Below are 23,423 nucleotides of genomic sequence, written 5' to 3'. Positions count from 1 at the left end.
TAACTTTGGTATGTGTTTTTCCCCGTTTAAGGTCTAAGTTTATAGCGTCTGTGAAGTTATTTTTCGTGACGAAAACGTGTACGGTAATGATTGTTACATATTGTTAAATCTATAAGCCAATATTTATTATATTTGTTCATGCAAACACGCGAACGAATATGTACTAACACGCGATCATTTGCTAAGTCATCGATGCGACCTTGCGACCTATTTACTATGTCTATATCATATTTAGCAGCCAAAAAAAGTATTGAACAATAAAAAAATATTAATAAATATACGCCCGCTTGAGTCTTAAAAATTAACAGCACTGAGGATGGTTAACAAATAACGTAGTATTTAACATGGGGGAAATCATTTGATAGTTTTCATATATTCTTTTGTAATTTCTGACATGGTACTTTTAGTACTCATAATGATAGAAGGAGTATTTTTTTGTAGTTTTGTTAGTGCCTAAGTCCGACATATTCCTTAGACACAGCTGTTAATTAATAGCTCATACAGATAGTGGCAACTCAGGGACCTACCTACAGTTTATAGTGGAATCCAAACCACATTTTTGCCTTGGTATTAACGAATTGGTCTAATTATCAGGATAGCACTGCGGATAGTGGTAGTACTCACTGTTGACGTTACCAGGGAGTATCGCATCCTCAGTGCATGCCTATAAATATCCACAATTCGTGACCTAGTAGCTGGATTAAACATTGTATTTTTCCTACAGTTTCTATAAAGCATATAAATAAGTAGTCTTTCAAACATTATTTTAGTCCCACAACACGTTTTTAGGTTAGGTTAAATCCGAGAGTTGAACCTCAGAGTTTTTATTACTCTGAGGTTGAACGATATGGGCAACTGATCGCAGTCGTAATATCTTGTTGTTGCCCACTTATTTTCAAGCGTTCACGTATTGCTTGCCTAATAAAAGCACACTGTTTTGTGTTATTTGGTTGGAATATTGGTGTGTGGCAAAAAAATGTGCGCGGTAAAAGTAAGTAAATGCATCAATTAGCTACTTGGCGTACTAAAATCTTTGTTTATAATTTACGGCCGTTCCCATCAAGCTACAGTCTTCATACTATCTTCTACAACACATACATGTAACATAAATATACTGGTTTACGATCCCCATCAAATGTTGCTGTGAATGTCAAAATTTTGCAAACTTGTGTTCATGTTTTTTGGTAAAATGAAGCTAAATTAAAAAAGTAAACGCAGTATCCTTCCGAATTCTTTTACAAGTAAAGTTTGGGGGTGTAATTTAATTTGGAGGGCGAGTTTGTAATTTAATCTTGAAAATGTCCTGTTAACAACATTATTAATATACCCTCAAATGTCTTTTTTTAATTATGGATTTATTTTATCTATTTTACCACCCTTCTTCTATTTTGTAAAATGGAGGGTTAATAATTTTAAAATAAATTGTTTCTTTATTTTTTCATACAAATAAATGCGTTAGTAAATGAATCCAGCGCTGTGCCATATTACTGGGCAGTGTAAAATAGCATGTTTCAGTAACAAATAGGAATGCTCTTGGACAAATAATACGATAATTGAACACGCAACATGGAAATTAAACGGATAGAAATGAAATTATGTTCAAAATATATTTAGTAAAATAAATTTAGGAATATAGTGTATAATGTTTATCATAGAGTTGCTAGGTGTATTTTTTGTTGTACAGAAATTTTGGTATAGTTCTATAATTATTAAGTACTATTGTATAATTATTTTTATTTGGTTTTAGATGACGTGCAAATGTTGCAAGGCATAAATCATCGTTGAAATTTCATTCTTGTAAGTAACATTCAACACCATTTTAGTAATTTTAATACTGTATGGCATGTCTGTCCGTTGGTCTGTCCCTACATGGGATGACTTGTGACAACGAATTTGCATGTTTCGATGTACAGTACACTGATGACAATAGTCATCAGTATGATTTCATTTAGGACTTACGGCTATGTGGTTAATGTCTGCAAAATAATTTTATGATATTTATATATATACATAATGTGATTTTTGTGTAGAAATCATCAGTTATATTGTGATTGGATATTTTTGTTTTGGTATCGTTATTTTATCTTGAATTTTACGTATCCAGTTTTAATAATTTTAAGTATTCATAATAATTCTGTTTTATCTTATTTTACTTAATTTTAATTCTTACTTCTAATGGTCCTTTTTTTGTCTTTACATTTTTATCTTTTGTTACTGTCTGATTTTTATTGCCTTACTTTAAGTTTGAGTATGTTATTTTATGAAATAAAGCCATTCTGACTGTTATGTTTTTATTTGTTATGCCTATTGCTTTTTATATTTATCATTGATCATGTATTTTAAATAACTAGTTATACAGCGTATGAACTTTTCAGAAGACAAACAATGCTTTCGCGTTTAAGCTTTTTATGGTAGATTGTTTCTTTAATTTTTCATATACGTCATAATGATTTTGACCGTGTTGTGTTTGTAGGCAATGCATTTCGTTATTGACAGTATGTTACGTAATATTATACATTTTAAAGATGTGCTCTGAAAATTGTCATAATAATCATAATAAATGTTTTCATAATAAATGTTTGGCCCCTTTTCCTTCTAAAGCTAAACAAAAACGCTTTTGTGATAGCGTTATAACTTTTGTTATACATGATAGAAATTTAACTCGTAGCAATGCAAACGGGGTTTTCTGACCTTAAAACATATTACACACACATTATAGCCTAACGACTAGTATACTGGACAGTAAGTAAGTAAAAAACAAAAGGAATACGTTTTATGGGAAAAAATAAAACAAAAATTAAGAATAACATTTTTCTTCGTAAGCGAGACCTCCGCCATTTTGTTCTTTGTGTTATAAATTTATGTCTGAAAAACTTTTTAAGCTATCTTTGAAATTTTGTAGCCTACATATACCATTTTATCAACTCAAAAAATATTCCATAAGAAAAATCATTTAAAACATTTTTGTGTGTTTAAAGTTGTGGTTATTTTTGGTTGTGTTCATAAAATGGTGCTCATTTTAATTTTTTAACGAAATTATTTTTTTATAGCATAGGTATTTTATGAAAAAGTCTAAAAACTGAAAATAATTTTTTTTAAATTCCCTATCAAACGATACTTAGATAAAAAACGTTAAATAATAAATAACGAGAAATTACGATTTTTAGTTTTTCATACCGGGAAGGCCTATAAGGCCAAGCAGTCAGTGGGGGTTCGCCTCATTTTGCGCATAAACATTGTTACATCTATGTATTATTTATTTAATCCTTTTGGACAATGTGTCGTTTGGTTGAGAATTTCAAATGCTAAATACAAGCGAACTTTGGGTAGGCAAACGGTTATAAGTTAAAATAAAACCAAACATATTTTAGTAATTTAAGTTATAACAATTAAAATTGTCACCATTTTGAAACAAAAAAACTTGTTCATTAGCTATTTTTCTGAAATATAGATTATGACTAGATAGAATTGTATACTGAATGTTATAAGTATATCCTAAACAGTTTGCGAGATATAAATTAAACACATTAAAGAAAAAACATTCTGATATCTTGCTAAGTATTTTTTTATGTTTTTCTTAATTTTCGTATTATTTTGTCCCGTTAAACCTATTCCTATTTTTGTTTGTAATTGCGGGATACCCCTTACATCTGTTACAGAACATAAACTTTTATTTGTAAATATTAGTATAGTATACCGGTATAATAAATTTATTGGTTCTCTATTTGGTCAACCATTGCATGAATGGTATACCCTTTGCAAAATAAACAATCAAGAATAGTCAAGTAGGTACGCTCGTTCTTTTTCCGTTTTGTTTTCACTATTGCTACGTTGTTTTTCCATAAAACGTTAGTAATGTTATATAATGACCATATATACCAGTTGTACACCAGTATAAACCCGTCAGATGCGAATGTAATCCTTTATATCATACAAAATAATAGTGCTGATTGATTTATGCCACTTTATAATCACACTTTAGAGAAAAAGAGCTAGAATAAGTGGTCTTTCTTAACTTAATTTATTATTCAAAGTACGGTGTGGACTATAACCTATAACTAAGTAAAATGTTAAGCCTGTTATTGTTTCCGAGCATATACACAGCTTGATTTTTACAAACAGTATTAGTACCGACAAGTACCTTACTGCGATGAATATATTTTTATACAATTTAATCGTGTTTCTAATCATGGAAACAGAAAGATATTGGTATTCTGACCTGGGACTGGGGTTTATTTTACACCAATCCACGTTATTTGAAAACTTAGTCAAAGTGAAAGCAACGTAACTTGGAAAGGAATGTTGTATTTTTCACTGCTGTGAGCTTGGCGTGTGGCGAGGTCTGACGATATCGGTCGGTGGTTGCCATGACAACGGGCAGACGGAAAACTGGCAACGTCGCGTTATTTCACAGCTCATAGGGTGTTGCGGGCTACAATAGTCTACCTTTAGATCCTTTCTGTATTATCACCGTTTATAACACCGAACACATTACATTGTTTCTTGGAACTATACATTGTGCTACTCGAATGAAGGGTGATGTATTATTTTACAACATTTTACTGTACTTAGTAATTTCTCTTATAATAAAAAAGAAGCTATTAAAAACTGTTGATTTATCACTGTAACCTTTATTATGCTATCATATAATTGACATCGACGTCTCGGAATAAAAATAACATCTTAAGTTCTTCTGTTTTGATTCGGTGTTTCGGTGTACATTCGAATAAGAACAAAATTTGTTGTTGAATATTACTTTATTAACTATTAATGTGTATATTAAAATCAGTATGAGCGGGTCGTTTGTTTAATTTTAGAGTATTCAACTGATTTCAAATTCTTATCTTCAGAGCCATTCAATATGTTTTTATTTAGAAATACACACGGACATTAGAACAGGAACGGTATGAATCATAAACACTTACACAAATACGTCACTGGCCCGAATCTCATATTATTAACATTAAAATATTGTTTGGACGGTTTTTGACAGTTTTATATTTACTTTCGATCCAGTGACCTCATTTTGTTTAAATGTTTATGATTCATTCTGTAAATTGCTTAAATTTCTCAGACGCAGTTAGAGAAAAACACATACCCTCCATCGACTAACAGATATTGGATTTCTATCGAATCAATCGTCCATCAGGTGGACACAGGTACAAAACATACAAATGGTGTCTGTAAACATCAAGGTCTCCATCGAGCTCCGGTCAAACGAGCCAGTTCAAATAAAAAACCCCAGTCAATTGACGATGGACTTCGCCTACGTCGAAGGTCCATATGTGTTTACGCGTTCAAACAGCCGTGGCACCTGACGGATTAGGAGACCCCATGGAGACCCATGGGGTCTCCTAATCCCACAGATGCCACGGCTGTTTGAACGCACTGTGATTTTCGCCTTACACCACCACAGAAATCGGAAATCACATGCCGTGATTTGTTCTTGGTCGGAACGTAGATTTTCCTTCCCACTGTTTTCGGTCACTATGATGACTAATCGTTGGGAAATCGCTTAGAATAGTAGTGGATATAGGAAGGAAGGTGTAAATGGGTAAATTAGTGTGGTGTTTCTTTTTATTTTTAGTTAGTCCAACGCAGTATTGGTTGGATAAAAGTTCAATATTTTCTTTAACTACTGGTGAACTACAACTACATACGTTCTGTAAATGGGGGTTCAAAATCCGAAAGCCACTGACTTTCAGCTATACCTACTTTCTAAATGTGGCAATAAAGGATGAAAGACATTGTTTGACAGCTATGTGGTCTATACCTGAGAGTTCGGTATCTGAAAGACCACTGGTTTTCAGCTATAAGTTCTATATCTGCAAATAAAGGTTCGAAAGACACTGTTTACCATTATTTATACGTCCTGTATCTGGGTGTTCAAAATCTGAAAGCCACAGATTTTCAGCTATACGTTTTATATCGGGGAATAAAGGCCTGAAATAGGCTACTCTGTTTGACAGCTATACTGCTGGGAGTTCAGTATCTGAAAGCCACTGATTTTAAGATATACGTTCTATATCTGGGAACAAAGATCCGAAAGACACTCTTTGAAAGTTATACGTTATATACAGTACTTAGTGGTTCAATATATAAAATCCACTGATTTTAGCTATACGTTCTATATTTTGGAATAAAGGTCCGAAAGACACTGCTTGTCAGCAATAGTCCTGGGTACCTGGGAGATGCGGAGATCAATATCTGAAAGCCACTGATTTTCATATATACGTTCTATATCTGGGAATAAAGGTCCGAAAGACACCCTTTGACAGTTATACGTTATAGTGGTTCAATATGTGAAAGCCACTGATTTTGGCTACGTTCTATAACTGGTAATGTGGAATAACTCTATTTAAAGACACTATTTGACAGCTATACTTTCTATATCTGGGGACAATGGTCCGAACACTGGCTAAGCAGATATCGAATTCTTACCCAACCAATCGTGCAATAAGCAGATTTGAGACACACCACACATAACTACCCATATAACATATAACCATTTTTAACCAGATCATAAATAGGTATATATATATATACAGGGTGATCAACTCAAGGAGGCCACCATTGGGATATCAGAAACGGTAAGAATTAGAGAAAACTTTAAATGGGGGACATTCCTTCATTTTTTGTGGCAGTTAAAAATATGATTTTATTATTTCGAAATTCAGCCGCCATTTTCAAAAATGGCGGCCAACTTTGAAATTTCTTACAGAACACCCTATATTTTATCATGTTTTCGGATAGAACAGGCAATTTAAAAACCTTTTTATTCTTGACATTTTTTCAATAAACCCACTCGTTTAGGAGTTACAGCCTATGGAAAAATGACTTCCGGTGTACATTTTACATCATGTAGCTCCTAAACAAGTAGGTAGGTTTATAGCGAAAATGCGAAGAGTAAATAAGTCAAAGAAGTCTTAATATTGCATCCAAATTCCATAAAGACCATAAAATTCACAGTTTTCCACTTTTCAAGTTTGCCGCCATTTTGGGAAAATGGCGGCTGAATTTCGAAATAATAAAATCATATTTTTAACTGCCACAAAAAATTAAGGAATGTCCCCCATTTAAAGTTTTCTCTAATTCTTACCGTTTCCGATATCCCAATGGTGGCCTCCTTGAGTTGATCATTCTGTATATAAACCCCTCTTAGTATTAATCATCTAAAGGGTAACCACAGGCACAGTACATAAAACTGTGGTCCTAATTAGTCCACTGGTGACTAAGAGGATGTTGAGTACCCAATTACCAATCCAATTAATCCTCCATTAGGTAGACTCAACGAACAAGACATAACACAATACATCCTGTCTGACTATATAACCTATTTATAGCCCACTAGCCACTAAAAAAGCCACTAAATCGAACACTTATCGTAGCAATCCTCCTTCACATGGACGCATACCCAAAATATAGGCGTATACATAAAATATTTCTGTGATTGCACAACCGCTGGTATCAAATCGGTATCTTTAATCAATTAACCTTGAACGTATATTTTTACTCCCTCCAACATCAAGGAATAATCCTTAAATAATTTTAATTATAGAGTTCAATTAGTAGTATCCCTTCGTAAGCAAGATATTATAAGCATCTCATTTATTCGCCATAATATTTTATATCGTTCAATATATAAATTTCATTTTCCCATTGAGTTTGTACGAATTTTTAATACATAAAAAATATAATATATTTATCCACTATAGCCCAAAATGGGTGGGGGTGGCTGGTGGACTCTGGTCTATTGATTAATAATTTCATATCTGGGAACACCACCCATCTGAATTTAATGTATTATAATGTGAAATAATATCGCATTAGTGGTACCCATAATATATCCTAAATCCATAATGTTCAAGTAAAATTTATAAAAAAAATGTTTGCAAAGTTTGAATACAATATTATTTTTTTAATAACCTATCTTATTGAAATAAAACTATATCTAACTTAATTGGATGGTAAACCGTTCGTTTATATTTGAATGGCCGACAAAAATAATAAACTTTTGAAAATTTTTTGCTCACTGACAGGTTTTTACTTTATTTTTTTACTTTGTACGTTAAATTCTAAACTGTTAACTCAAACTGTAGTAACAATTAATATACTAGATAGTAAGATAAAGAATTGTAGCTTTTAACGTGACCTTGCACTAAAACTAGTTTATTTCCTACCATAACAATGTGTATGTCCTTGAAACGTATTGATAAAAAATACTTAACAAAAACTTCAATCATTATAAAGTAAAGTAGAACATATTTCTAATACAGTTAATAATGTTTTTTCAAGTAGCCTACGTAATTATTTTGTAGTATGCCATACATCCATGTTTCTGAATAATTTTCTTTAATAAGCTAGCTTTCCTTAATTGCTTGAAAAATACTGACAGGACCGGAGATGAAAATCTTTATTAATAACTGGAGCCCCTTGCTGTAGCCAACGACAGGGAGATTTACGCTTCTGCTCAACATTGAGATCAATAGAGAAGCTCCAGAATTCTCCTCCCCCACAACTATCCATTCTATCTCTCTAAAATAATAAAACCTCATTGTTTCATCCCCTGTTTTTAATATTTTTTAAAAATTTTATTTATGTCTTTAATTATTTTTTAAATATATTTACTAAGGCGAGGATGATCTTTTTGTTTGGTCTACAATACGAAAAATATTATTTTTTCGAATTTTTTGACAATTTCCTAAATAGAAAATATTTTAAATGTTGTCCGCATATTTTTATCTACGGCAGTATAGATATTCCTTTGTTATAGGTATTTTGTCTCAAAAAGTTTGGGAAACTGTAGTAAATATCATGAACCAACGGTGTATTTTTTACCCTCGCTCTTTCGTTATATAACTAACAAAGTTAGTTACTACAGTATTACCTGTATTTAAACACATAATATTTTAAGTACTACATACTTTTCAATTCAGTCCTATGTACATGCCAAGCACATATATGTACAAGTATTATGTTGAGCTTATTTAAAGACATTTAACATATTATTCATAATATTTAACATAACCCAAATTTTTAACCAGTTTCAAAAATTTTATTTTAGACCGTGTATTTGTCTTACGTGTTTAATTTGACCTGTTCATAACTCTGACGATTTCCCTTGAGAAAAAAATGACGTTTTTAAAAAATATTGCCATTAACTATCAACATAAATACAAAATTATATCTAAAAGTATCAATTATTAAAAAAAGTTTTTGGTTACATACATAAATTTGCGAAATCTATCCTTATATTTTTGTAAATTTGGTTTCAGTACTTAAAACAATAAGTGAATTCGCTACATAATTTAATTTCTATACATTAGGATTTTGTAGGCGCCCATGAGGATTTTCGAGAGATATTTCACAATGTAGACGACAAAACAGGTGGGATGAGGATGAGAGGTGGTCTGACCGAGAGAGTTTCTCTATTGATTTCAGGGTGGAGCTGTTTAATACAGGACTCCCTGTCGCCGGCTTAATATTTACTGTCGAACCCCCGAGCTTTATCTCTCTGAACTTTGCCAAATATACTTTCAAGGGGGAAAATGTAAGAACGGAAAGCATTTAATGAAAGTTGATAAGTTTCAATCATATATTTATTCTAATTTTTTTAAATATAAATATCTAATATATATTTGTAATTCCTTCATGTCATGATCATGGTGGATAACTTGGTTTAGTGGAATTTTGAACAGGAATTTTAGAATTTCGATTTTATGTTTTTATGGCTTCGCTTAAGTACTTAGTACAAATCATTGTGTGCTCATTATATATGCAAAGAACCTTAGTAATTTGTATTCATAGCAACAATAAAAAGCGTATACAGTAGTACATTTAATCATAGTATATCTTTAAGGCCTCAGTCAAGGGGCCGTTTTCCATATATATTTAATCAACAACCGAAGTTGACGAACATAGTTTGGAAAACAAGCGGTGGACGAAAATATAAATCTGGTCCTTGTTACCAACTATATTTTTCAATAATAATACTTTTTGTAATTTATATTTTTTCAACTAATAATATTTTTTATAATTTGAATTTTTTTCAACTAATAACATAATGATAAAACAGTACTCAAATTTCGTACATTGTTAATTTTTATAAACTAGCTCCAGAAACGATTTCCTTCTTACATGAACAGCCGTTATTGCTAATTAGATAGGATCTTTATAACTTAACCAACAAAAAAGTAAATTAATATTTTTAAAGATTTTCGTTTGAAATTTAATTCTTATAAACTTGAGTCAAAATATAAATATTGTAGTGAAATATACAATATGATACGACAATACGACGACAAACGAAAATAAATTATAACGACGATACGATAATAGGCTACTTTATATATTTATTCGGGACAACTTACCTTTTCAAAACTAGCAGGCGAATTTTAACAAAAAATCTTAATGCTGCTTCTTCGAATCCAGCTTATTTTTCAGGGGGGAAATGGCTACTTTGGTCCCACCATGCATGTATTGAAACAACCGTTTTTAATGCAGTACGAAAAAAGAGTTCATAGTTTGTACACGTTTCTAACGTACTTATGTTTTAAATTTCTCCTATTACGATTACAAAAAACCTTAAAACCTATCAGGCTTAGACATTTTGTATAACTGAGTCAAAAATTGGAATTTTCTTTGTTTGCATAAGTCAAGTATGGAAACTACATAAAGCTGTACTATCAATGGATAACATGTGAAAACTTTGTATTTAATTATATAGATTTTCTAAACAAAAACCTTTAAGACACAGTGAAAAATGTCACTTAGGCAAACACTGCAATATTTTACACACTCAAAACAGAAAACACATTAGGAATGTTGTGTAATAAAACTAGATACCCCCATTCCAGTGAACATTACAATTCCGGGTTAATACAACGTTACATCAACGTTTTATACATATTGTTAGTCCCAATTAAAAGGAAACCTGCTTCTAATTATAATATTAAATTGCATTCTTAGAACCATAAACAATACAGCATTATGTTGGATTCTACATTCGTCTTTAAAACACAGAATAAAACACAGAACACTACACCGCCCTATATTATTGTGCATACGCGTTAACTACAGTAAATACTGCAAATCTGAATAATATTTTAGGTATGTATCCATTACAGAACATATTGCAATACAAAGTTATGTCATGCATTATGCACCTCTCCATTACAGACAACGCAACGCTGAGTCACGTATAAAAGTCACCTCTCCATTACAAACAAAATTACAATGCAACTCTGAATGAAGTTTTACGTGTCTCCAGGGCTAGAGATATACGTAGACATTTATGATATTACATGTATATCTCTAGCCCTGACGTGTCTCTCCATCACATAATATATTACATTGCAAAACTGAATAATAATTTACGGACCTCTCCAATACAGAATTTACTACAATACAATGCTGAGTATTATTTTACGTATCTCTCCATCACAGAATGTATTACATTGCAAAACTGATAAATAATTTACGGACCTCTTCACTACAGGATTTACTACAACGCAATGCTGAGTATTATTTTACGTGTCTCTCAATCACAAAATATATGACATTGCAAAACTAAATAATAATCTACGGACCTCTCCACTACAGAATTTACTACAACGCAACGCTGAGTATTATTTTACTTGTCTCTCCATCACAGAATATATTACATTGCAAAACAGAGTAATAATTATCGGACCTCTCCACTACACAATTTACTACAACGCAATGCTGAGTATTATTTTACGTGTCTCTCAATCATAGAATATATTACATTGCAAAACTGAGTAATAATTAACGTACCTATCCACTACAAAATTTACTACAACGCAATGCTGAGTATTATTTTACGTGTCTCTCAATCATAGAATATATTACATTGCAAAACTGAGTAATAATTTACGGACCTCTCCACTACAGAATTTACTACAACGCGAAGCGGAGTATTATTTTACGCATCTCTCCATCACAGAATACATTACATTGCAAAACTGAGTATTAATTTACAGACCTCTCCACTACAGAATTTACTACAACGCAATGCTGAGTATTATTTTACGTGTCTCTCAATCATAGAATATAGTACATTGCAAAACTGAGTAATAATTTACGGACCTCTCCACTACAGAATTTACTACAACGCAATGCTGAGTCTTATTTTACGTGTCTCTCAATCACAAAATATATGACATTGCAAAACTAAATAATAATCTACGGACCTCTCCACTACAGAATTTACTACAACGCAATGCTGAGTATTATTTTACTTGTCTCTCCATCACAGAATATATTACATTGCAAAACAGAGTAATAATTATCGGACCTCTCCACTACAGAATTTACTACAACGCAATGCTGAGTATTATTTTACGTGTCTCTCAATCATAGAATATATTACATTGCAAAACTGAGTAATAATTAACGTACCTATCCACTACAAAATTTACTACAACGCAATGCTGAGTATTATTTTACGTGTCTCTCAATCATAGAATATATTACATTGCAAAACTGAGTAATAATTTACAGACCTCTCCACTAAAGAATTTACTACAACGCGATGCGGAGTATTATTTTACGCATCTCTCCATCACAGAATATATTACATTGCAAAACTGAGTATTAATTTACAGACCTCTCCACTACAGAATTTACTACAACGCAATGCTGAGTATTATTTTACGTGTCTCTCAATCATAGAATATAGTACATTGCAAAACTGAGTAATAATTTACGGACCTCTCCACTACAGAATTTACTACAACGCAATGCTGAGTCTTATTTTACGTATCTCTCCATCACAGAATATATTACATTGCAAAACTGAGTATTAATTTACGGACCTCTCCACTACAGAATTTACTACAACGCAATGCTGAGTATTTTACGTATCTCTCCATCACAGAATAAATTACGTTGCAAAAACTGAGCAATAACTTACGGACCTCTCCACTACAGAATTTACTACAACGCAATGCTGAGTATTATTTTACGTGTCTCCATCACAGAATATATTACATTGCAAAACTGAGTAATACTTTACGGACCTCTCCACTGTAGAATTTACTACAACACAATGTTCAGTATTATTTTACGTTTCGCTCCGTCACAGAATATATTACATTGCAAAACTAAGTAATAATTTACGGACCTCTACACTACAGAATTTACTACAACGCAATGCTGAGTATTATTTTACGTGTCTCTCCATCACAGAATATATGTATTACATTGCAAAACTGAGTAATAATTTACGGACCTCTCCACTACAGAATTTACTACAACGCAATGCTGAGTATTATTTTACGTGTCTCTCCATCACAGAATATATGTATTACATTGCAAAACTGAGTAATAATTTACGGACCTCTCCACTACAGAATTTACTACAACGCAATGCTGAGTATTAATTTACGTGTCTCTCCATCATAGAATATATTACATTACAAAACTGAGTAATAATTATGGACCTCTCCACTACAGAATTTACTACAACGCAATGCGGAGTCTTATTTTACGTATCTCTCCATCACAGAATATATTACATTGCAAAAACTGAGTAATAACTTACGGACCTCTCCACTACAGAATTTACTACAACGCAATGCTGAGTATTATTTTACGTGTCTCCATCACAGAATATATTACATTGCAAAACTGAGTAATACTTTACGGACCTCTCCACTGCAGAATTTACTACAACGCAATGTAAAGTATTATTTTACGTTTCTCTCCGTAACAGAATATATTACATTGCAAAACTAAGTAATAATTTACGGACCTCTACACTACAGAATTTACTACAACGCAATGCTGAGTATTATTTTACGCATCTCTCCATAACAGAATATATTACATTGCAAAACTGAGTAATAATTTACGGACCTCTACACTACAGAATTTACTACAACGCAATGCCGAGTATTATTTCACGTATCTTACCATTGCAGAATATATTACATTGCAAAACTGAGTATTAATTTACGGACCTCTCCACTACAGAATTTACTACAACGCAATGCTGAGTATTATTTTACGTATCTCTCCATCACAGAATAAATTACGTTGCAAAAACTGAGCAATAACTTACGGACCTCTCCACTACAGAATTTACTACAACGCAATGCTGAGTATTATTTTACGTGTCTCCACCACAGAATATATTACATTGCAAAACTGAGTAATACTTTACGGACCTCGATTCGATGTATCGCTGAGTATTTTATTATTATGTATCTTTGAATTACAGAATGTATTAAAACGCAACACTGAATATTTTTTAAACATATTTTTTATTACAGAATATATTACAAAGCAAAGTTAAGTGTTATTTAGTGAATTATTCAATTAAACAATATTTATTAAAACGCAACACTGATTAATATTTGCCGTAGCCCTACCTCTCCATTAGTGAGTATAGGACAACGCATCACTGAATATTATTTTATGTATATTTTAATTACAGATTATATTGTAACGCAACACCGAATAATATTATACGTATCTCTTTATGACAAAATATATTACAATGCAACGCTGAGTATTATTTTACGTATCTTTCAATTTAAAAATATATTACCACAATGCACAGTTATATATTATTACGCACAAAATATATTACCACAATTCTGAAGGGAGTATTACATAACTCCTATACAACCTTACTACTGTATATAGTAAACAACAAAATACGTGTAATATTCCAAATAAATCCTTAATTCCTAGGTCACTTGATCGCGATAGAACGTGGGGAAATTACTTGTAATAGTTTGAAAGTATCGGAGTTGACGCAACGTTTTTTGTGTTTTAAGATGTGTACAATCTCGATCAGATTTCGTATTTTGTTTTATGGATGTAGAATATTCTCGTATTCTATCGCTATGCTGGGTAGAATGGAGAGGGTTTGGTTGGTGACGTTTTATTGATCAAGGGTGTTCCTCCCCTCAACCTCCCGGTGTCGAGCTGTGATGGAATAGTCCTTTTGGTCCTCCATCTCGCTTATTTAATCCCTTTTTCAAATTAACTAAGTTTGTTTTCAATTTTATCTTATATTTAAAATTTAATATTTTTCATTTATTTGTATTAAGTTTGGCACTTTTATGATGTTATGTTGATTGTCAGACATTAACTTTTTTGCTGTAGATCTACTAACAGATATATATTTCATCTTGGTAATTAAGACTTAGTAGATACTTTAAATTCTATTATATTAGAGTGTAGAACAACACAGACAATTATCCATATAATGATACAAGGAAAATGAGTGTTTTTAATAGTATTGTTATGTTATTTATCCTAAATGGATAGATTAAATGTAACCCGAACGTATATTAAATACATAATTCTCAGTAAAATGTTAAAATAAAACGTACAATAAAATGTTAAACACTTCTAGTAGCTTATTTGGATCAAGGTTGAGTATGAAAGACATCCATAGTTTGTTATAGTTTTGTTTTATTAAATTGTCACGAACAAAGAGTTCATCTTTGGCTTTCTTATGACCTGGAAGGATAATTTCAATAGTTTTAGAACATTAAAAGACATCCCTCTCCTACATATACTTATAATCAGAAAGATTATTATTTTAATAATGTTTCGGGAGTTTTACTACAGGTATAGTGTTATCTAAGTCCTTAAGAGTCGGTTTTTGGCCTTAGTAATGCGCAATAAATACTGGCTCTTGAAGCGTATAGGTACTATAAAATATTTGTATAATAATGTTAAGTAGTTAATTTAATCGTAATTATTTCACACACATTTTGAATAAGATTTTATTGGAAGATGGAATAATAATTATAAAATATTGAAATGATAATAATAATAAAATATTGGTATAATGTTTACTAGTTAATTTAATCGAGATTATTTCAAACACATTTTGAATAAGATTTTATTGGAAGATGGAATAATGAATAAGAATACTACATTATTTGTCTTCCTCATCAGCAATCTTTTGCCAAATAATGTTAAATTGAATTTTATTCTTATTATTTTACCTAATCATTCTTGTATCTCAAATTTTCACAATAAATTCCTGTTTTCATAAAATTCTCTGATAACTATTCTCGTCCTACTTAAATAACTTGCTCATATTTAGCTCAACATTTTTGGAGCTACATATGTAAGATTAGTCTTTTTTATTTACTAATATTCCTTTTATGAATACACGTACATATTAATACAGGGAGCGGCAGAAATATCTGACGGTTTTCAAGCGAGTACCGTCCGGCAGCCGAGTGGAGGGGGGTGGTGGGGAGCGGCTCATTCTCAAGGCCAAGTGAGACAATTTTAGTCGCCATAGAGCAGTGGACCGGTATACATCGCGCGTTTGTCGTTGAGGCGTATTTTAAAAATGGCGATTTTGTTGTTGATATCAACGTAAGTTTCGTAGGCATTTTAATGTGGCTCGTGGGGAACCTATCCCATCCCGAAACACAATCGGATACCTTTAGATCCACAGGATCAACTGCAAAACGTAGGCCTACAGGCCGTCCAAGGTCAGTGAGGACGCCGGAGAACGTGGAGCGAGTGCGACAAACTGTGCTAACGAGCCCGCATCGCCCGGCGCGTGGACAAGCTGCTGCTCATGGCATGTCTGAGCGCTCTATTCGACAAATTTTGCTGAAGTTGTTGGACGATTGCTATTTTATATGGGTGAAAGTGAAGGTCTGAGTGCAAAATTCGTCGAGTAGAGCGCTCAGACATGCCATGAGCAGCAGCTTGTCCACGCGCCGGGCGATGCGGGCTCGTTAGCACAGTTTGTCGCACTCGCTCCACGTTCTCCGGCGTCCTCACTGACCTTGGACGGCCTGTAGGCCTACGTTTTGCAGTTGATCCTGTGGATCTAAAGGTATCCGATTGTGTTTCGGGATGGGATAGGTTCCCCACGAGCCACATTAAAATGCCTACGAAACTTACGTTGATATCAACAACAAAATCGCCATTTTTAAAATACGCCTCAACGACAAACGCGCGATGTATACCGGTCCACTGCTCTATGGCGACTAAAATTGTCTCACTTGGCCTTGAGAATGAGCCGCTCCCCACCACCCTCCTCCACTTGGCTGCCGGACGGTACTCGCTTGAAAACCGTCAGATATTTCTGCCGCTCCCTGTATATCTTATTTTAATGTGACACCCTTACGTATGATGAAAACAATTAAGACTAGAAGTCTCGCACGAACACTTGGATACGATAATCCCTGACATATTATCAGGGCTCCAGTACGGTCTACCTGAGCCCACTAAACATATACTACTAGTAGTACTCGTATGTTTTCTGTGACTAAACATATGTCCCACTCCCGCGAGTCTCCATGTGGAGAAATATCTCAAGTCCTGGATATCTTATATATTAAATAATTTTAGTATACGTGTAACCATTCTGAGAAGTGATAGAATATGTATTTCATTTTATAGCTATGCAGATTTGCTGAAAATAACTAGAATGTGTTCCTAACTAGGCCTACTGTATATCGAGTAGTGATGAAAGTAGTTAATAATTATATTATCATACTGATAACAAATAAATATATACCGGTAATGCATTGTTTGAGGACTAATCAATTTAAAAGATCCGTCTTGTGACCTTGTTAGTAAGTAAACATTATTTAGGAATAGGTTTAATGGGTAAAAATAAAAATGAAAATCAATACTGTAATAAAATTTTTTAACCCTCGTTAGCATGATATTCGCCTCTTTGTTCTTTATGTTTTAAAATTATATCTGTAACACTAATTAATATATCTATATGAAATTTCGTACCTATACTGTTTATCGAGTAAAAACTATAGAGAAAAAAAAATAATAAACCAGTTTTCTTTAAAAATGGTGGCAGTTAGATTTTTTATAAGTTCTATTAAGAAAATTACTGATTTTATTAAAGAATGCTAAGTGGGCATAAACTTTTATTTAACAGTTAAAAGCATTTGAAAATCCCTATCAAACAACACCAAGTTAAAAACATCATATTATGATAATTAGCTGAGAAATCACGATTTTTAGTTGTACGGTTAAGGCAAAATAAGGCCTGGCAGGGTTCGCCTCTTTTTGCGACTAAAAACGGTGATTTCCCATCTACTTGTCACATTAGAACCTTTCGATTTTAAAACATGACTTGTCGACTCACTATAGTTATCAGGTATTGCAGTACTGTACTTCCTTGTCGGGCTTTACTTTTAAACAAGTTAATAGCAATTTAATTTTATTTTTATACAATTGAAAATATACTAACCTATATTTTTATGTGTAATGGTAATCGACATTGTGGTGAAAATAAGAACCGAAATTTATGATATTTATTGACATAATAATACCTAGTTTGAAGTTGAAAGACGTACTAAAATAATCTTCATGTATAATGTGCATGTATACAAAATGTATACATGTAACCACGTCGTTCCATTTTGACAGTGAATTCTGTCTGACTACACTTAGAAGCCGACAAATCTATGGATTATGTCTAGAATTGTGTTTAAAAAACATAACAATTAAAAAAAAAAAATACATACAAACGTGCAATAAAGAGGCCTGCTGTCATATGGCTACATGTGATTGTTTAAACTAAACCTATGAACACGTGGTTTGAAAGAGTTCTGAAATATTGTATTAAACAAATTAATTTCTGGGGAGGTTTTCTCATAGAAGAGGGTTAGTTACACTATTAAGGTCAGGAGGGGTTGGTGTATTGATCATTTCCCCCTTTTCCCGTTTCTCTCAACCTCCTAAACCCGCGTATTCCAATGTTTTTGCAAATACTGTACAAGTATTTTGACACAATGCGTCGAATTATAATTTTTCTGATTATTACTAAAAGGCAATAGTTTATAGGTACCTAAAAACATATGTCCCACTCCTAATCGCATTAACCGTAAGTACCTACTACTTTTATCTTAAATTAAATTGCAATTTTTGAAAATTGCAGAAACATTCACCTACAAACTATTTACATTTTAGCTGGTTACATTTTTAATAATCTAGACTATTAGTATGTTTTAATTCACTAGCTTTAAAAAAAGCCGGCTACGCTCTCCTTGAGTTAGTTTTGAAAATATTTCAAACTCTTCAAAACCAAGTCTTTTAGAATGTTTCCCTTAAAAAATCCCTCAAGTTTGCAGCTTATTTTATATCTGTTGACAAAAACATAACATGGAAACAAATAATAAACTAGTACACAAAATATAAAACAGCAACGCTAAAGTAAAATCATATGGATCAGCTGTCGCCAATTTTTTACTAAAAAAGAACGTAGTTGTGTGAGCCAGTCACAGATTGCGCTAGTGTCTAAAACTCTATTTTGTACGTTATTTTTGGTTACTGACATAGTTGCTGGGTCACAACAGTTGCTATAGCTCATAATGAGTCATTCCATCAATTTGACTTGGTAAAAACCATCGTGTAATCGGCAGAAATCAATAATTAAGATCAGTGCAATCTGTAGGTGGCTCACATCAACTAAGACAAATTTGATTAACAACCTGGCTACAACTTTAACATGGGGATGGAATGTCTAGTAAAATCATAGGTTACCTGTTTTTATTTTGAATTTTAACTATTACCTGGGGTTTCCAACCAAGCAGAATTAAGACCAATTCCTGTCATTCGTTCTGGCTGTTAGAAAGCATACCTTCTTCTCAGTCATATAAACATATCGTGTTAAAAATGTAAAAAATACAAAACGTTAAAAGGGAAAAATAATGTTTATTTAAGGGTAACCTACTTAGGGGATTTTAAACCAAACAGAATTAGGACAGAGTCCATTCTTCCATTCTGCCTGGCGGGGTACGGCCCTTCAGGGAACCATTCCGGCATTCGCCTGAAGAGGAAAGAAACCGTACAAACTCTCCTCAGAATGGTCGGCCTGATAGTCAGACCACCCGAATGTGAAATAGCATAGCTACCTCACTCGGTCAGACTAAAATTACTACAAAGATACTTAATACTAGATACATACCTAATTTAAGACACTAATCCTAAAAAGTCCGCCATAAATCAAATTTTATGTTTTCTTCTTCGCATTTTTGAAGTCCTTGAGATGCTAATTTCGTGTACCGCCAGGCAGAACATTCAGTTTTCTCTTTAGGGGCTTCCTCTCGAAGTTCTCGGATGATTCATCAACTTTTCTATGGTATGAACGCTATTTCTCTATACACGTTTCATCTGATCTACCATATCCTTCTCAACAGCAATTCCTTGACAAATCCTCTGAAGAGTCATCTCAATATTACTTATTCTCCAGAACATCACCTTGCGATTACAGTACAGCATCATATCTCTGCATGGTTCCATAAACTCCTATCTTTATCCAGATTCTTCATTTGGTTGCTTTTTTGTTCCCCTGTACAAGATTTCTGGAGTAATTGGCTGTCAATGGACAAACTCTGTCATGTATTCAACATAACTGCTCTACTTCATCTTACTCTTCTGAACTCATTCCAACCACATAAGGTTTACCAAGTTTGATTGCAAAAAAAAATTGCATCCATTTAGTTTCTTGTAAGAAATTGGATTGCAGGCGTATATTGTTTCCATAGAAACAAATATTTACCGACTTCTGTGATTTGTTTATTTTAATCATCACTTGTTCTATATAATTTTTAAACTGTAGGCCTATCTTATACGCATGTGTGTCATAAAACGCTGACTGTGTAACAAATGCAAAAAAGAAGAAGAACCATATTTAAGGCGTAATCATTCAATGTCATTGATATTTAATTTTACATCTGAGTTTTGATCGACTTAGCTACTAAAAATGATAAATAAAAATATGGTTTTTAGCGAATTCCCCATATAGAGAAATAAGCTAAATTACCGTAGGTCTCATGGTAAGACCGAATAATTCATATTAATTAATTCATATACACGTGTGCCTGTGTCTGTTAGCACGATAACTCAAGTAAAGTAAAAACACCCAAATTTTATGCAATTTGGTGCAAACGTGTTTCAATCCTACATTTATTCGAACGAGTTCGCGAAACAGCAAGGTTGAACCATGGGAACAGGTTTTATAGGATAAAAATTGGATTTTTCCATTTTTGAACTTAAAAACGTATCTGAAACCTCTAGGTATTAAAATAATAATAGTAATACAAACACGATATTACAGAAAAAAGAACATCTCTAATATGTTTTACTTGAAATAAAGGATGCATTGATTTTGGAAATAACATCGCTGTGTTTGTATTTTTATGTATCACGATAGAAACGTTTATGAGGGCAGTACAGTTTTTAACAACGCATAACGTAATTTATATACGAATGTTAGCGTATACTCTAGTACAAGTGTAACACTTTTATTTTTTTCAGGTCATCCACCGACCTAATGTCTTGAACATCTAGCAGCTGGAAACAGAAATAGCCGTAAGTTTATTCAATGTATTAACAATAACAAGTATGTAGTTCAGACTATATTTTCTTTGTTAAATATATTGTTTTCCTACAGTCACCCGACAAAGTTGGCTTCCTTGTACTGTTTATAGTACAGAAAGCTGCTAATTGCTGCATATGTATACTTTGTCGTACGGTTTATACTTTGGCGCACATCAGGATTCCAACGAAACAACACAAAACAGCGTGGTTCCAGTAAGCTAATATTCTACAATAAGTAGAATGTTGATTTCGAGATATGTAATCTATTTTACTATGTTAATTGCATCAATTTGGGGGTTGAATGAATATAATACATTGTTTTATCAATTTTTAATACGACTTTAAAGATTAATCACAAATTGAAATGATTTAAACAAAAAACTTCATTAGGCCTACTACCTATTTAAAGGTAGCTACAATAATAAAAACACAAACATCGCTTTTGATTTTGTAAAAATAAATAAAATATAGTGAAAACCAAACACAAAACGAGAGACTGCGATGCGGGAGGGTTGGGGTAAGTTAGATCCTCCTGTGATCAATACAGACACTGGAGCTCAACCCGAGACCGACCTGTAGAATCAGACGTGATGTAGGCGAAAAAATTCCTTATTTCCTTGTCAAAGATAAAATATATTAAATTGAACTGAATATGATCAAACTCCTAGATCAGTCGGCTCACACACCCATTGAAACGTAATGTTACATCACGTAATGAGAATAACACCAGCGGAGTAGTGGCGTTAGAATTCTTCATCATGCTAGCGGGGCAAATCATTATGAACATCTTAACTCAAGCTCCGTATTTGCTGAGAAGTAATACAATTCAAAAATACCTACTCCATGATAATTTATGGGAGATCGCTTATCTACAACCAAATCGAAGGCCAGATGTCTCTTTCATTGACTTTTGACGGATATCGATTAAATGAACAAAATAAAAAAGGTATACAATAATTATACCATCTACGGTGCACCCATGAAATTTATGGCAGAAATTGTGTCAATTAGTGTTGGCATTTACGTTACATAATTCGTTTTGAAGTAATGTATAATAGTGTAATAACAAGGTGGTTTGTGTGGTATTTGGCCATATAAGTGACAACATTAGTTTATAATGAAGACGGTATGATAAAAAAGGAGAAGATTTACGTAACAAAATTGGTTTGTAATGGAGACGATAATGAGAGTATCTAAGTGTTAACGTTTGTTCATGATTAAAGCAATATGATTAATAATAATGTCGTTTATGTGACATAGGATTTTCCAATCATGACGGTAAAATTAATAATGAAATTCACGTTATACCATTTGTAGGCTATAAACGATTACCGCATGATTGATAATTTGGTCATAATTAGTAGTAGTTTGACGAATTAAAACTAACTGACGAAAACAATGTTACCAATGTATGCGCCCATGAGAATAGTATTTTTGAATATTGTAGTAGTATTGTTGTGGTGTTTGTTGAGGACAGGGAAACCCCATTCAGTATGGATAGTATTGTTTGTAGTAATGACGAGATTAGTGAAAATGTCCATCAAGTATTGTGCTTAGTATTGTATCTATGAAGACATAATACGTAACAGTGACGCCAGCCAGTTTGGATAGTATTTATATCAATGAGGACAAATTCGTCAATATATCCGCACTTGATGATAGTATTGTACTAATAAAGGCATTTGCAAAACAGGATTTGTGCATTTTTGTAAATAAAGATAAATAAATTAAATAATTTAAATATGTAACAATACATCCGCCCCTAAGGATTAGTTTTGTAAGTTGAGACTTATACGTGACGACACTGCCGCTCATGAGGATAGTGCATATATCAATGAGGTCAAATTAATCAATACTACATCCTCCTAGCGAAGTTATCATATCGACACGAATTAAAATTGTACATCTGTATAGAAAGGGTAGTATTTACATTAATGAGAACAAATTCAACACTACATCCGCCTATTGAGGCTAGTATTGTATAAATTGTGTGTTATGTAGTTTCTTTATGTATAAATACTCTGATATAAATTCATTGTGTAGCCCCTGAACTGTTTAATTTG

General features: G+C 32.7%; 1 protein-coding gene across 1 annotated transcript in view; it reads left to right on the top strand.

The window, feature by feature from the left end:
• LOC128987063 (uncharacterized) overlaps positions 1-23,423 on the top strand; it is a 95,012-nt gene that overhangs the window by 8,524 nt on the left and 63,065 nt on the right. Inside the window, exons 2-3 of the mRNA XM_054407739.1 lie at positions 1,748-1,797; positions 21,298-21,351. The gene's annotated coding sequence lies outside the window, so the exon portion shown is untranslated. The remainder of the gene's footprint in view (positions 1-1,747; positions 1,798-21,297; positions 21,352-23,423) is intronic.

Source organism: Macrosteles quadrilineatus, unplaced genomic scaffold, assembly GCF_028750875.1.
Source record: "Macrosteles quadrilineatus isolate MER2022 unplaced genomic scaffold, UCM_ALF_1.0 Scaffold_2__2_contigs__length_208266976, whole genome shotgun sequence".
Lineage (NCBI taxonomy): Eukaryota > Metazoa > Arthropoda > Insecta > Hemiptera > Cicadellidae > Macrosteles > Macrosteles quadrilineatus.
Note: the sequence above shows the minus strand (reverse complement) of the source record. Positions and strands in the feature narration are given on the sequence as shown.